Below are 14,337 nucleotides of genomic sequence, written 5' to 3' on the forward strand. Positions count from 1 at the left end.
AACCTTCTTAAATTTATGCAATTGCCTAAAAAGTATTATATGTTACATTTAAGGCAGAATTGTTAGAAATCTCAGCTGTTTGGTATTATTAACTATCAGCCTCATACCTGGTTCTGCTCAGGAATTCTAAGAAACCAATAATGATAATAATGATGGTGATGATGATGATGATAATAATAATAATAATAATAATAATATCAGTGCTCATTTGAAAGGTTAAGTTTGCCATCTTGATTCAAAATGTCATCTAACTGTATCCAAGCATAGATTAAGACCTTTGCCTTGATCTCAAAAACCATGCAGAATTTGGTTATCTTAAGAGGTGTCCAAGGGCATAGCAAACAGATAAACAACTCTTGTAAAAGTGTACCAGATACTAGCCCTTTGGTTAAGTGGATGAGGAGGAACCCACTGAAATTAAATTCAAAAGGTGAAGGTGATGTTGGAAGGGAATGACTATGGTGTGGAAAAGATAAGCCTGCTTATCATCAATGGGTTTACAGTTATCCTATTTGTGCCTAGGGGTTCTTCCGGACCCAGCCTGCTACTTGAAAGGAAAGCCCAGCCTTTGTGTGGAGGCCTTCTCCCTCCTTAGAGCATGTTTTAAAGGCCATTCACAGTCTAGAACTCCCATATCTGTCCCTATATAAGCTCACCTGCCAGGCACTGTTTACCATCTGCTGGGGACTAAATTCACCCACAAGAGCTGGCCAGATTGGGGTCAGACGGAATCCCTGTGGACATTGCCATCAAGCCACACCTAACTTGGTGGCCCAACAAGCTGGTTGCCCTGGTAATGGAGCCAGTATCTTCGAAGGGCAGAACTGGACAGGAACGCAGGTGGGAGGAGATATTCTGTTGCTATAGGAACGGAGATGCTGCATCCTTTGCTGCAAGCCCTGGCTGTCTCAAAGATGGGTAGCAGATACTTGCCAAGCCTTCTGGCAAGCATTTAATGGTGGAGGCAGGCTGAAAGTTGGGGAGTACAAAGAGGAGTCTAGCTGCTGGGAGACGGTAGAGTGATCAGGAGAGAGAAAGCAGGCTTGGGAGAGAGGATAATTAAAGGAGACTAAACCTCCTTCTCTAAATCTGATTCCATACAAGGGGAGGTGGCAGAAGGGAGGTGCCATGCTCAACTCGCTACACTATCTCATCCATGCAGCAGGTTAGTACCATAGCTGTCAACTTACAGATTTGAAAATAAGGGACCAGCAGCCTTGAAAATAAGGGACCAGCAGCCAAAATAAGGGACCTGGAGCCTCACCTGTTCCAGGCACTCCAGTCTTCCCGTCCTCCTGCAGTCTGATTAAACTCATGCTGGTAGCTTCGAGAACACTGTCCAACCAACTTTGTAACCAGAGGTTCAGCTGAATAGAATATGAATCACATGCACCACAAGGCCTATGCAGCCTCAATTTAAAATGGCTCCCCAGCCTGGCTTTGCACTGCAAAGTTTGCAGCAGCACGTGCAACAAAATGGCGTCCAGCATTCAAAAAACGCCTCAGCTTGCATTAACTAGCCACACACAAGGCATGCAAGCTCCACCCCCCAGTTGTTCTTCAACTTCTTATTGGGTGAGCAACACAGCCAAGCAACACAGTTGGAGCCTCCCTCCTCCCTGGCTGCCAGGGAGGGAGGGAGAGGAGCTGCTTCCTTTGAAATTTAAGGGACATCATTTAAGGGACATTTAAGGGACATCCATCAATAAGGGACAGCAGCGGGACATGGCGCTGGAATAAGGGACTGTCCCTTCAAATAAGGGACACTTGACAGCTATGGTTAGTACAGGAAAGTGCTAGAATCATGGCCTTTACAGTAGTGGCTCCAAACTCCGGAATGTCCTTCTGGAAAATCATTCCTGAAGAGGCTAGGAAATCCACCCCCTTGTTAGAATTTCAGAAAGGCTGTAAGACTTTTCTTCTATGGCTGATCTATAGCTGCACTGGTGATGTTCTGTTAGTAGGGATAAACTGCAATAAGTAGTGAAAGGGGAGGTAGTAGGAGGTCTCCCTTCCCCTCTGTGGTGGGAGCAGCAATTACTGCTGCAGCATTTGCAAGCAATGAGAATGAAGAAGGGCTGTCTTTCTGCCACCTCTCTCCTTTATAACACATGGCATGGGAGTGACTGATACTGCACTAGCTTTGGGGGAAATAACATTTCCTAGGGACTTCTTGCCGCCCAGTGTTATACCTTGCAGCAAGGCAGAGACCGGAAACAGGGTGGTGGAGAGAGATAATTCCTTCTCCCTTTCCCTGTTTGCCTGTTTAGGGAAGTTTTTAATGTTTGATATTTTATTCTGTTTTTAATCTGTTGGGAGTCACCTAGAGTGGTTGGGGAAACCCAGCCGGATGGGCGGGGTATAAATAATAAATGATGATGAAGAAGAAGAACACAGAGAGATTAAAATTCAAGACATAGAATAATTTAATACTGTAGGACTCACCTTGTGTTTGAAGCAAACTTTATGAGCCCACAAGACTTGTATTTCTGAGCCCCAAAATATAAGTCTTGTTGACATCACTAGGAATAACGTTGTAATTTAACTGTGAGCAAACCATAAGAGGAATCACTGACTGTGAGCATCTCCAGATGTCCTGTTTATTCATCCTGATTTGCTTGCACAAACTACACTTTATTGAGCATTCACTCTGATTTGTTTATGGGGCAGTTAAATGACAATGAGCATTCTTCCTGCATTCTTCATGATGCGCAGGGTGTTTACACATCTTCCATTAGACTTTTGTACATCTCACATTTTTAAATGCACTTCCCTGTCATTTTCCAAACCACAAATTGTCCGTTTAAAAAATAAAATAGATGTGTTCCACTAAGGTAACAGAGTGCTTTAAGCTGCTTTAAATGTGCAAACCTAAATATCCAGAATGCACTTGAATCTGTCTCACAAAATACAGAGGCTCAGGGTGCTGCAGACATCTTTGGTAAGAACTGAAAGCATTCACAGATATCTTCTGTCTTCCCTGGCTGTGTTCACCGATACCTTTTCATTCTGAAGGAGATGGCCTGTATCACGTGTGCGGAATGTCTTGGGCATTGGAATCAGCTGTCTGGCCTTGTCCCCTTCACTCTCGCCTTCTCCTATCCTTGTCTGGAAAATTGCCTTCTGCTTGTAATATTCTGAAACAAGGAGGCTAATCAAAGGCCCTTTTCTGTGGAACAGGGACACTAAGTGACAAGATTAATTTTTGTAATCAAGCAACTTAATTTGGACAATTCCCCTCCATGCTTTAGCTTGCAGAAAATAAGGCAAATCACATTCTGGCAAGAACCTTTCCCTCTGCATGCAGCAATTCATTTTTTCTCTCTTTTTGAAAAGGGTAGCATAGTGATCCTTGGAATAGGGGTCTGAAAGGGGGAAAAGAGGAAGGGAAGGGAGGAGACAAAGTTTCAAAATTAAAATGATGCTCTTGGGAAAGAGGACTGTATTCATCTGACTGATGATGATTTTGTTCCTTTCCACTTGGAATACAGGCAGTGGAGCGACGGATGTAACAGTCCAAATACGTAGCATTTGCAGCATGCTTTCAGAATTATCTCAGTAGCTACTTCAAAGGGCACATCAACACTACTGTCTTAGAGAATGGACTTTATATAATCTGATCCCCACCTCTACCTTTGGCTGAGATAGGCCTGGAGACTTTGGTGTCCTTGCAATGTTTGCCTTAATTACAAATATGTAAGCAGAGCGTAAGTGCAAGCTAGACAGTAGACCAGATTACAGATTAATTACAAATATGTAAGCAGAGCGTAAGTGCAAGTAGACAGCACCAGATTCCCAAAGAGAATCTGAAGCAGGCATCTTAAATTCCAAACTGCTGTTTTCCTCTCAAACATTATTATTATCATCGATCATTTCATCTCTATACTGATTTATATTTAAGAAAAAAAATTCAAAGTGGTTTGCAACCTACATTAAAACATCAAATAAAACAATCCAGAACAAAACATTACTGAAGAAAGTCAAGCATACATTCAAACAACCTAATTAACAGGAAACTAAAACATTATCTTAAAAGATTTCAAAATAAGACACTACCAAGGAAGTCAAATATAAAATGCACTTTTAAAACGGCATCATTAGCAAGAGAATAAAATATTACCTGGGACTGCACTAAGAGAAAGCGAAGATGGTCTCCAGCCTCTTCAGCAGCCTCAGCTTTTGTAGCTGGAGTCCATCAGGGCCCTGCCCTCCTAGGCACAGAGCGGTTCTTCCAGATTTCACAGCTAAGATGCTGTAGTAGAGCCCAGGTCTGAGACCCCGACAGCTACAGAGGAATTGATCCTTCCCAGCACCATCCATAAACATTCAAGGAACATTAAAACTGTTTTGTTAAAGGTCCTTGCAATCAAGCTAGCCAAACCCAGGCCATTACCCTTGTTCGATGCTCGGAGTAAGGGCTTCAAAGCTTTCCCCTTCTGCCTTTTAAAGTCCTCCTTTTTAGTTTCTCCCTGCAGTGTTTGTAGCATCTCTTTCTCTGCAGGGGGCATCTTCAACTCAACTAGATCCCCTGCCATTTTTTAGCGGTCAGTTTGTTTACAGTAACAGCTCATGACATTATTTACAGCTCTCTCCATCTTTGTCCCTTTCTTCCTCCTGACCTCTTACTGTGTACCGCAGTTGCCTAGAGAATTTAAAATAAGACCCCAAACTTACAGCAACTTCTTTTGGAAGTTTAAATAACACAATTTTTGCGGGGTTAGTGGCAGCAGCTCCTGAAAAATATTGGGTTGATAAAAACTACACAACACCCACTTTGCACTTCATGCTAAACGATGGTTAAATGAGACATGTAGGAACAAGAAGGAGATGTAGTAAACATTGAGCTTGCATGTATTCCATCCCTTCCCCTTATCCTAGTTTCTCTGAATCTCAGTTTGCTGTGTAGTCATCCCTAGCTATAGTCAGTTTCAAAACAAGCTAACTGTCAGGGAACTGCCATCGGAGCCAAGGGTGGTGGTAAGGCTCCCCAATGACGCTGGAGAGGGAACCAGCAAGGAGAGAGGGAGAGCTTCCGCTGGGGAAGGAAATAGACGTGACGCCAGGGAGAAAGAGGGGGCTGAGGGAGCTTCGGAGGAAAGGCTCCGGGACTGTTTCAGCGAGACCAGCGGGGAGAGCACAGGACCTCCCCTTGGGACGCCCACTCTGCGCAGAAAGCTTCCGCGCAGGGAAGCTAGGCGAAGACTTGGTGTCAAAGAACTTTTATGTTGGAGGAAATTCAGGAAACGCCCACTGACGGATTCTGCCAGTGATTGAGACAGTCACGGAGTACTGACTGTCCAGCCAGGGGAAAGTTTTAACCAAACTACTCAGCTTGGAGCAGTTTGAGCTTTATGCACAAGCAACCCCAAACCCCATTACACTAACTTTACAATTTCTGGTTGAAATTACACAAGAAGCTGAGGTTCAGGGAAATTATCACTGCTGAATTCCCTCTCCTGGCAGGAGGTGGTAAGGGGAGGAAAGTGTGTGAGTCTGGAGCTCGTTCTGCACATCTCACTAAACAAATGCAGGTTTTTTTGGCATCTGGAACTCATTTTAGATCCATAGAACACTAAGGCTCCATCCGCACTTCAATTTGTCCCGTGACTTCAAGTGGTTTCAAGTCACAGATCTGAAAGGGTTGGGTTTTTTTTGTCCAGCTACTTTCCCTGGGAAACCCTGCTGTTTATTGCCGAATTGGAACAAACGTTAATCAAGTTTTCTGCAGATTTTCTGCAGTAAATAGTGGGTTTTCCCAGGGAAAGTAGTGGGACAAAAACCTGAAACCTCTCAGACCCATGACTCGAAATCACAGGAAAATTGTGGATAGGCCCTAAGATAATTATAGTACTGGAGAAGGAGCTTAATTAGACTTGATCTATTGAAATCATTTGATCCAAGTTACATTCACTGATTTCAAGAGCCTGTTCTGAGCATGGGTGTGGACACAGTGTGACAATGTGCATTTAATGCTGGGATGTTGTACACATAACATCATCCTTATATCTTATACCCAGCTCTACCTCTCTTTTAAATTGGAACCAGTGAAGGCAGTCAAGGTCCTGTGTGAGTGCCTGGAGGTGGTTGGAGGATGGATGGTGGCTAATGAATTGAGGTTGAATCCTGACAAGACAGAAGTACTGTTCTTGGGGGACAGGGGGCGGGCTGGTGTGGAGGACTCCCTGGTCCTGAATGAGGTAACTGTGCCCCTGAAGGACCAGGTGCACAGCCTGGGAGTCATTTTGGACTCACAGCTGTCCATGGAGGTGCAGGTTAATTCTGTATCCAGGGCAGCTGTCTACCAGCTCCATCTGGTATGCAGGCTGAGACCCTACCTGCCCGTGGACTGTCTTGCCAGAGTGGTGCATGCTCTAGTTATCTCCCGCTTGGACTACTGCAATGCGCTCTACGTGGGGCTACCTTTGAAGATGACCTGGAAACTACAACTAATCCAGAATGCGGCAGCTAGACTAGTGACTGGGGGCGGCCGCCGAGACCATATAACACCAGTCCTGAAAGACCTACACTGGCTCCCAGTACGTTTCCGAGCACAATTCAGAGTCTTGGTGTTGACCTTTTAAAGCCCTAAATGGCCTCGGCCCAGTATACCTGAAGGAGTGTCTCCACCCCTATTGTTCTGCCCGGAGGTCCAGCGCCAAGGGCCTTCCGGTGGTTCCCTCACTGCGAGAAGCAAAACTACAGGGAACCAGGCAGAGGGCCTTCTCGGTAGTGGCGCCCACCCTGTGGAACGCCCTCCCTTCAGATGTCAAAGAGATAAACAACTACCTGATATTTAGAAGACATCTAAAGGCAGCCCTGTTCAGGGAAGCTTTTAATGTGTGACATTTTAACGTATTTTTAATCTTTGTTGCAAGCCTCCCAGAGTGGCTGGGGAAACCCAGACAGATGGGTGGGGTACAAATAAATTATTATTATTATTATTATTATTATTATTATTATTATTCTCTCTTCCACACTCTTTGTCAGCCTAAAGCACATTTTGCTGGAATGGTACTGTTAGATATAATTATCCTTTGATATTTATCTATTTATTGACTAGTGCAGAAATTATAAACTTTTCTGCATTGAATGGTAGTAAAAAATAGAATATAAAACATAATACAAATAATAAAACAGTGCTTTAAAAAAGAATCCAAAAGGAATTAAAAGTTGCAGAAATCAAGCAAACTAATTTGGGAAGGTTTTGGGAGAAAAGAACTGTTGTCAACAAATGTCCAAAACATAATGTTGTGGGGTTTGCTTTACTTCTAGGGCAAGGTAATTCTAGAGAGCTGGTGTCACAACACTAAAAGCCTGTGCTTCAGTCACAGCATGCTTTTTCACTGGGGCATGCAGCACCATTATTTGGTGGTGATGGCTGGGTTATTTGAAAAGGCTTGCCGTATCATTTGATTTGGATACTGGCTATGCAGTAAATAAATTGTGCTTCTGTTTCTGTTTCTGGCACACGCAACAGTTATCTTATCTTCCTTCTGCTGATATCATTTTTTTTAACATAACAACACCAACTTGGTATGTTGACAATATTCAAACTTTAGCCCTGGTTTTTAGTTAGGGCTGATTTAGTCATAAAGTATGAATGAATGAAAAAGGGAGATAATTTTGGCTTCAACACTTGCATGCATACATTTAGTTTTTGTGAGTACTCATGCATATAGTATTGAAATTTGCTTTCCATGGGTGAGCTTGAAGTTAAAATGCACAAAATGGTTTGGCTTTTTGGCAAGTAAAATATCAGGTGTAATGAGGTCAAGTTAAATGCAAAAGAAACCAGCACCATTCATTGTTTCCCACTCTCTTTTGCACAACTGTGGTTGCAATCTGTTTACTCAGAAGTAAGTCACATTGAACAAAGCCAAGGACACTTCTGACTAAATGTGGCCAAGGCCGGGCTGCACATTGCTGGTCAGCACCAGCAAGTCTCACTTTATAATGTCAGCCTGTTCTACTTACTGAGATTTGCACATGACTCAGGTTGGTATGATTAGGACGAAGCAGCTACAGCATTAGTTTGAAAGACAAAATCTGAGCAGCTTGTTCAGTTTAATAAGCCACTTTAAACCTTCCTTCCAACTTCCCACACGAGCATCTGTAGTGTACGTTAAAGAGACTGTAGTGGGAGGAGACTGAGACCAGGCACAGGAAATCCATTTTATTATGTTCTCTCTACAAAATAGTCTGCTTGTTTTGGGTAACTGTGAACTCAAGAACTTTGAATGTTAAATCTGTCAGATCCAATGGAAGATTTTAGGACTGGGGTCTTACACACGTTTCCAGCGAACAAGCCATGATGCTGAGTACCACGATGTCAGCTGCCTGCTACTGAATAGCTGCTAGTTATGCATAATAAATACCATCCAATTCTTGTGACTCCTTGGCAAAATGTTGGTCAAAAGGGTCTCTCTTCCAGCTTCTGCTTAGCTGGTTTTTGACTGTATGATCAGTCAAAAACAGAAAGAGTTAGACTGAAATCGTGTTGTCATCTGAAAAAGAAAAGAAAAGTGTTTCCCCTTGGTGAGAAGGTGTACCTAAGAGCAACCTGTCCTGGAACTTGAAAATGAGAGTGGTTGCAGACTGGCTGGCAGTGCATCTTCAGTTGGAAAAGCTAGAAACACAAGCAGGTTAGTTGCTGACAGTTGTATGTGGTGTTGCATGCCACTCCAATCTCCAAGTGGTGAGAAATTCCAGGGGTTCTAGGCATTTACCTAGGGTTCATTTTTCTTGGAATGAGGAACAGCGAAGACTGTGGTGTCTTTATGATATATGGTTTATTCACACATATCTACAACCTGAGCCTAAGATGGAGGAGCTCACAGCATTGACACTCCAAGAGGGTCTTGCTTCTCCCACAGCCACAGCCTTGGATTCCAGCAGAAATCAAGCATGGCTCTCATTCTCTGGCTTCTGTTTGCATCTAGCCCAGCTGCCACACAGCTCAGATCAGGCTATTGTCTTTCTCACTACCAGCCAGGTACACCTACCCATTTCTCCTCTGGCACAGAGCAGCTTCCTTTGTTAGACAAAGGACTGTACTTAGGTGGAACTGAGTACCCTTGCCTGGCTAATTCAATGATGGAATCTTCCATTGGATTTTAACCAAGGATCCAAGCATCATGCAGCCTACTTCACCCCAACTCGCATCACATAAAGCCTTTCTGATAGCTCAGTTGGTTAGAGTGTGGTGCTGATAACACAAAGTTTGCAGGTTCAATCCCCTTATTCATTCCTGTATTACAGGGAGTTGGACTACATGAACCTCAGGGTCCCTTCCAACTCTACAATTCTATGATTCTATGATATGGTTTCTAAGATTTGATTTTTATTATGTTGTTAAAATGAATTCCAGCAGACAAGTACTGATAACTGGTAGGAAGGGAAATGAGTGTCTTTGTAATACTGTTTGTGTGTGTGTGTGTGTGTGTGTGAGAGAGAGAGAGAGAGAGAGAGAGAATATGTGTGTTTATGTGTGTGTGTTCAAATGAATAGAATTTGAATGCAATTTGCATAATAACTGGTTACTGTGCACATTCACCAGGTCTCATGGAGAATGTGCACATAATCCATCCATGAAGAGGGAATTGTGCACAAGTGGCATTATTCAGGGGATGCACACACAATCAGTCATTGGTGGCGTGTCCTGACAATGGCTGGTAGCAATTAAAGAATGTAATGATGCACTGAGAGCCCTCAATAGCTGCTTTGGAATGGACTTTGTTGCTACTGTTGTCGCAGTAACAAACTGAATATCTAAATCGGGACTCAAATTCCACAATGTTCTTCTCTCCTTCTTTCTACCACTCCAAACTGGCAAAAGGCTGAACAAAATTTAGGGGATTTGAGGATGAGTGGCATAGCGTGACAAATTTGTGGGCATATCAGGCAAAGTATGATAATGGAAATGAGGAAATCATAGTGGGGAGTGTGGTTGTCACTTTAAAAACCTACAATTCACTCACCTTCCATTCCCTAGGGGTGGGCAGACCACATAGCTGCCCACAAGCTGTGGAAATCTCTTTCTGGCAGGGAAGTTGGGTAACTCCAGCAATCATTAGCACTGTGACAGTCCCATCTCCTAACTTCCAAAAGGCAATAAACGCACCTTACCTGGCTGTGTACTGCTGGTCAGAGTCACCTATCAGTCAGAACCCACCTGGGTCAGGAGCCCTTAAAAATGGAATGTTGCCAGCCATCAGACTTCTGCAATTTCTTCTCACAATTTTATTAGTCAGGCTCAGAGCCTATGTTCTCCTCTACATATATCTTGAAATATTGTTTTCATTTACTGCTTCAAATAACAAACATAGGATTGTAGCCAGTAGTAGGATTATAATCACTGAGAAATAAGGTGTGCTTGCTCAGGGGAACCCTAAGTTTTTCAAAAGTAAAAAAATTAAACTCAAATAAAAATCATAGCAGCCCAGTGAAGACGGAGCATGCTCAGTAGCCACAGAGTATAGAATGACAGCTTAGTTCAGTTCAGATAAAACTTTTATTGCTTGAGGTCAAATGCCAATGCCAATTAGGAGAGGCTCAAAGGGTAAAACAAACCATGTTTGCAAATAAAACTCCTGAAAACAGTATGTATATAAAGCACAGTAAATAAAAACCAGAGTAGAGGATAAACAAGCAATAAAACAGGGGCTAAAAAGCAGTAAAATTAATACAGTGGTACCTCGGGTTAAGTACTTAATTCATTCTGGAGGTCCGTACTTAACCTGAAACTGTTCTTAACCTGAAGCACCACTTTAGCTAATGGGGCCTCTCGCTGCCGCCACACAATTTCTGTTCTCATCCTGAAGCAAAGTTCTTAACCCGAGGTACTATTTCTGGGTTAGCAGAGTCTGTAACCTGAAGCATGTGTAACCTGAAGCATATGTAACCCGAGGTACCACTGTAATAGAATTATCAAATCAGGGTTTTGCCATTACAATTTATAGTCATCTCTAGAGTCACTATTGCGCAGATCCCTGCAGCAGCCAGTGAAAAAGAGACACCTTGTAAAACAGCAGTGTGGAATCTCCAGCTTGTTATTTGGCCAGTCCTCTCTATTTGTCTAGTGAGGTCAGCCAAACCACATCCACTTGCCCTACACCTGACATCAGGTATGGAGCAGGAAAATATGGGGTTTGGAGGAAAGTTGGTTTTGCAGTCATTTTCGATCAGCTGATTGCCAATTCTTGCAAAAGCTCTTACACAGCACTTCCCAAGTTGCCAATAACCAGCTGATAAATAGGAAATAAAACATGATGAGAAGAAATTTAGGAAGAAGAAATTTATGAAGAGTGTATATAAATGTATATAAATTATAGATGCATCTTTATACATAAAATGGACATGACCAAGTTATAGTCAATGTAATTTTAATTTATGATAATGTAAGAAGATTTCTGGGTTTGGTGGACCCGCAAGATCCTTTGGGCCTTCAAGTACCTGGCTGCTCTTAATTGGCTGCTACTGGCCAAAGCGATAAAGAAGGGAAGATGCTTCATGAATCGGGTATTCCAATCTCTTCAAATCAGCTTGGTGGTTTTCCCCATCAATGGATATTTTTTTACTTGGAGTAGTAAGTTGATAGCTATCTACCATCTGAGCAGCTTGCTTCAGTGAAATCCTGAACATGTGGATATATAAAAGCTGTTGAGACTTTATTTGTCTATGGCTCAGAATTCTTGATTACTTTTGCAGAACCTACCGTCCATTTCATATCTTTTTTGCTGAAGAAAGGAATCTTACTTTATCTGAGTATTCAAGGCTATGATTAGATCTCAACTTCTGAGCCCTAGCAGTAGACTCAGGTTAAAGCCCAAACAGAAATTGAGCAAGGGCATTTTGTACTTTCTAAGAGGTCTGACCAGGACTTTATTAGTGGGATGAAACTTTAGTTAAGAGAAGATACTGAGCTGAAGTTGTCTTTTGGAGACACTCTTGAGGAGAATCTAATTGAGTCTTCAAGGATAGTGCCCTTTCTACCTCAGAGCAGTTAGCTATCATGGTAAGATTGGACTTGTTAAGAAACAGACTTCTAAAAATACAGTGGTACCTCTGGTTAAGAACTTAATTCGTTCTGGAGGTCCGTTCTTAACCCGAAACTGTTCTTAACCTGAGGTACCACTTTAGCTAATGGGGTCTCCCGCTGCCGCTGTGTGGCCACCATGCAATTTCTGTTCTCATCCTGAAGTAAAGTTCTTAATCCGAGGTACTACTTCCGGGTTAGCGGAGTCTGTAGCCCGAAGTGTTTGTAACCCAAGGTGCAGAGAGGTAAAGAGAGAAAAAGACCACTTACTGTTTTTGATGGCATTGGCAATTGTGATGCTGTCAATTGTCCTCAACTAGTTGTGGGGGGTTGATGGGATTTCCTACCAAAATTTGAATTGGCAAATCATGGCCTTTCTGAGAGGTGAGGCTCTGGGGATGGACCAGGTGAAGCTAGTTTTTACTCAGATCCACCTTCACAGCATATAGACTGGCTGTGCTGGAAGCAAGTAGTCCAGTTGGCACTGGACGTCTCACTTGCCCATCCTGTATGTTGTGGCTCTGCCCAACAGTGTGTGTGTATGGCCTTGCTATGGAATTAATTGGTTGCCGTATTCAGGGCCAGGGAGGAATTTGCCTGCAAATTGGGCCTGTCTGGGGACTATGCCTTCCTCATAGCAACTTTCACAACTTTTGGCGGAAAAAAGACATTGTCATTATCCAGGTTCAAATTTCAGGGTACCTTGGTAAAGGAGTCCAGGGGGAGGTTTCTGTCTGAAGGCCCAGACAGAGACTAATGGTCCACAAAACTCCCCAAATTGCAACCTGGCAGGATTGTTCTATTTAATTTGCATCATGGGGGGGGGGGGATCCTTAACCCAGGATTGCCCCTGATGAAGTAATCAGCCAGAAGTTGGGCTATTTGATTCAGGATACATACCCAATGTCTATGCCAAAGTCTACTGACATCTGTAGTCAATAAAGTTGTGGTCATTTCGATCCCAAGCTGTTATCATTTCATTTTTGTTGCTTTCACGCCTCCCATTCCCCTCCTGCCCTAGTAGCCTCAGGCTCACAGCACCTGGGCCCACAAATCCACTTTCTCGTCCCTTGGTAACTTCAAGAATTATTCTAAGAATGATGTACTAATGTATCATTCGTAGAAGATTTTAGCCTACTGAGCTAAAACCTTCAGGGGGAGAAGTTGGATTCTGGCAAAAACGTTCCCTGCAAATAATATAATAGAAAGTAATTAATGAGCAACCCCTTAGTATTAGAAGAAGAATGGACATCCAGGTTTTCTGGAGACACACAAAAGATTTAACAAATTTAAGAAAGCCTTCTAGTAAATTTCCCTGATTCCTTTCCAGTCTTTACTGTCTCATAATGGAAGTGTATTTGAAAAGGCTAATGGGTACCAAGATGAAATGATTGCTTTCGGCTGGTGTTTATAAAGTTTCTCTGCTGGAACCTTACATGCTAGAATAACAAATTTTGTGATTTGGATTGTATTACTTTTCTCTCTTTTTGGCCAAAATTTAATATTCTCTGCTTACTAGAAACACAGACCCTCATTCATTACAGGGGCATTGTTAACATGCAATTCCTGTGGTTAAAACTCATTTGAAAGTTGTAGAAGAAGAAAAATGGAACCTGGCGGGGGAGCGGGGAAAATGGAATGATTTGCTTGGGTGGAAGGTCTGTTTGGAACCCTGAAGAAGAACCCTCTTTTTAAGAAGGAAGGATGCATTGCGACATTTTGGTGCAGGTTCCACCTCGGTCACCCATTTCCCACTGAATCAACTGATCAGCCTTTCGTATATGAAGGTGTGTTTTGTTTTTATATAGTCTTATAATAATATTGCCTTAGATAAGTGCAATACAGTCTAAGAGGCTTCAGTTATGCCAGAATGAGGCAACAAAGATGTTAGTGGGCTGTTGCCCATGGGATCATGTCACATCTACCCATTTCACTGGTTCTCAGTATTCTTCAGGGCAAAATTCACCTGGACTCTATTAGCCTGTGTGGCCTTTCTGGCTAGTGGAGGCACTTCTTGCTATCCCCTGGGTGCATGCTTTTGTTTTGTGGAGGCACCTTCTCAACAGCTGCAGTCTGGTTGGGGAACCCTCTTTCCCCGGAGGCATGAATGGCTACTTCTTCTGTGAGCTTCTTTCTCTAGCTCAAACCATATGTTCACCTGGACTTATGGTGACCTGTTTACAGGAGTGCTTGCTGCGCTTTCATAGTATGACTGTTCAGAGAATCTATTATAATTTAACTTGTGTTTTACAGTTTAAAATATTTATCATTACTTTGATTTTTTTTATTGAGGTATTTTTGCA

General features: G+C 42.7%; 1 protein-coding gene and 1 long non-coding RNA gene across 18 annotated transcripts in view; one reads left to right on the top strand and one right to left on the bottom strand.

Annotated features, from left to right (window-relative positions):
- Positions 1 to 801, bottom strand: part of LOC307225511 — a 58,556-nt gene extending 57,755 nt beyond the window's left edge. For all 5 annotated transcript variants that reach the window (XR_013843039.1, XR_013843040.1, XR_013843041.1 and 2 more), the window contains exon 1: positions 657 to 801. This is a non-coding gene — a long non-coding RNA (uncharacterized lncRNA). The remainder of the gene's footprint in view (positions 1 to 656) is intronic.
- The window catches only part of GRIN2B (glutamate ionotropic receptor NMDA type subunit 2B), a 300,157-nt gene that overhangs the window by 133,749 nt on the left and 152,071 nt on the right, over positions 1 to 14,337 (top strand). The window lies entirely within an intron of this gene.

This window comes from Podarcis cretensis (genome assembly GCF_951804945.1).
Source record: "Podarcis cretensis genome assembly, chromosome: 10".
NCBI classification, from domain to species: domain Eukaryota; kingdom Metazoa; phylum Chordata; class Lepidosauria; order Squamata; family Lacertidae; genus Podarcis; species Podarcis cretensis.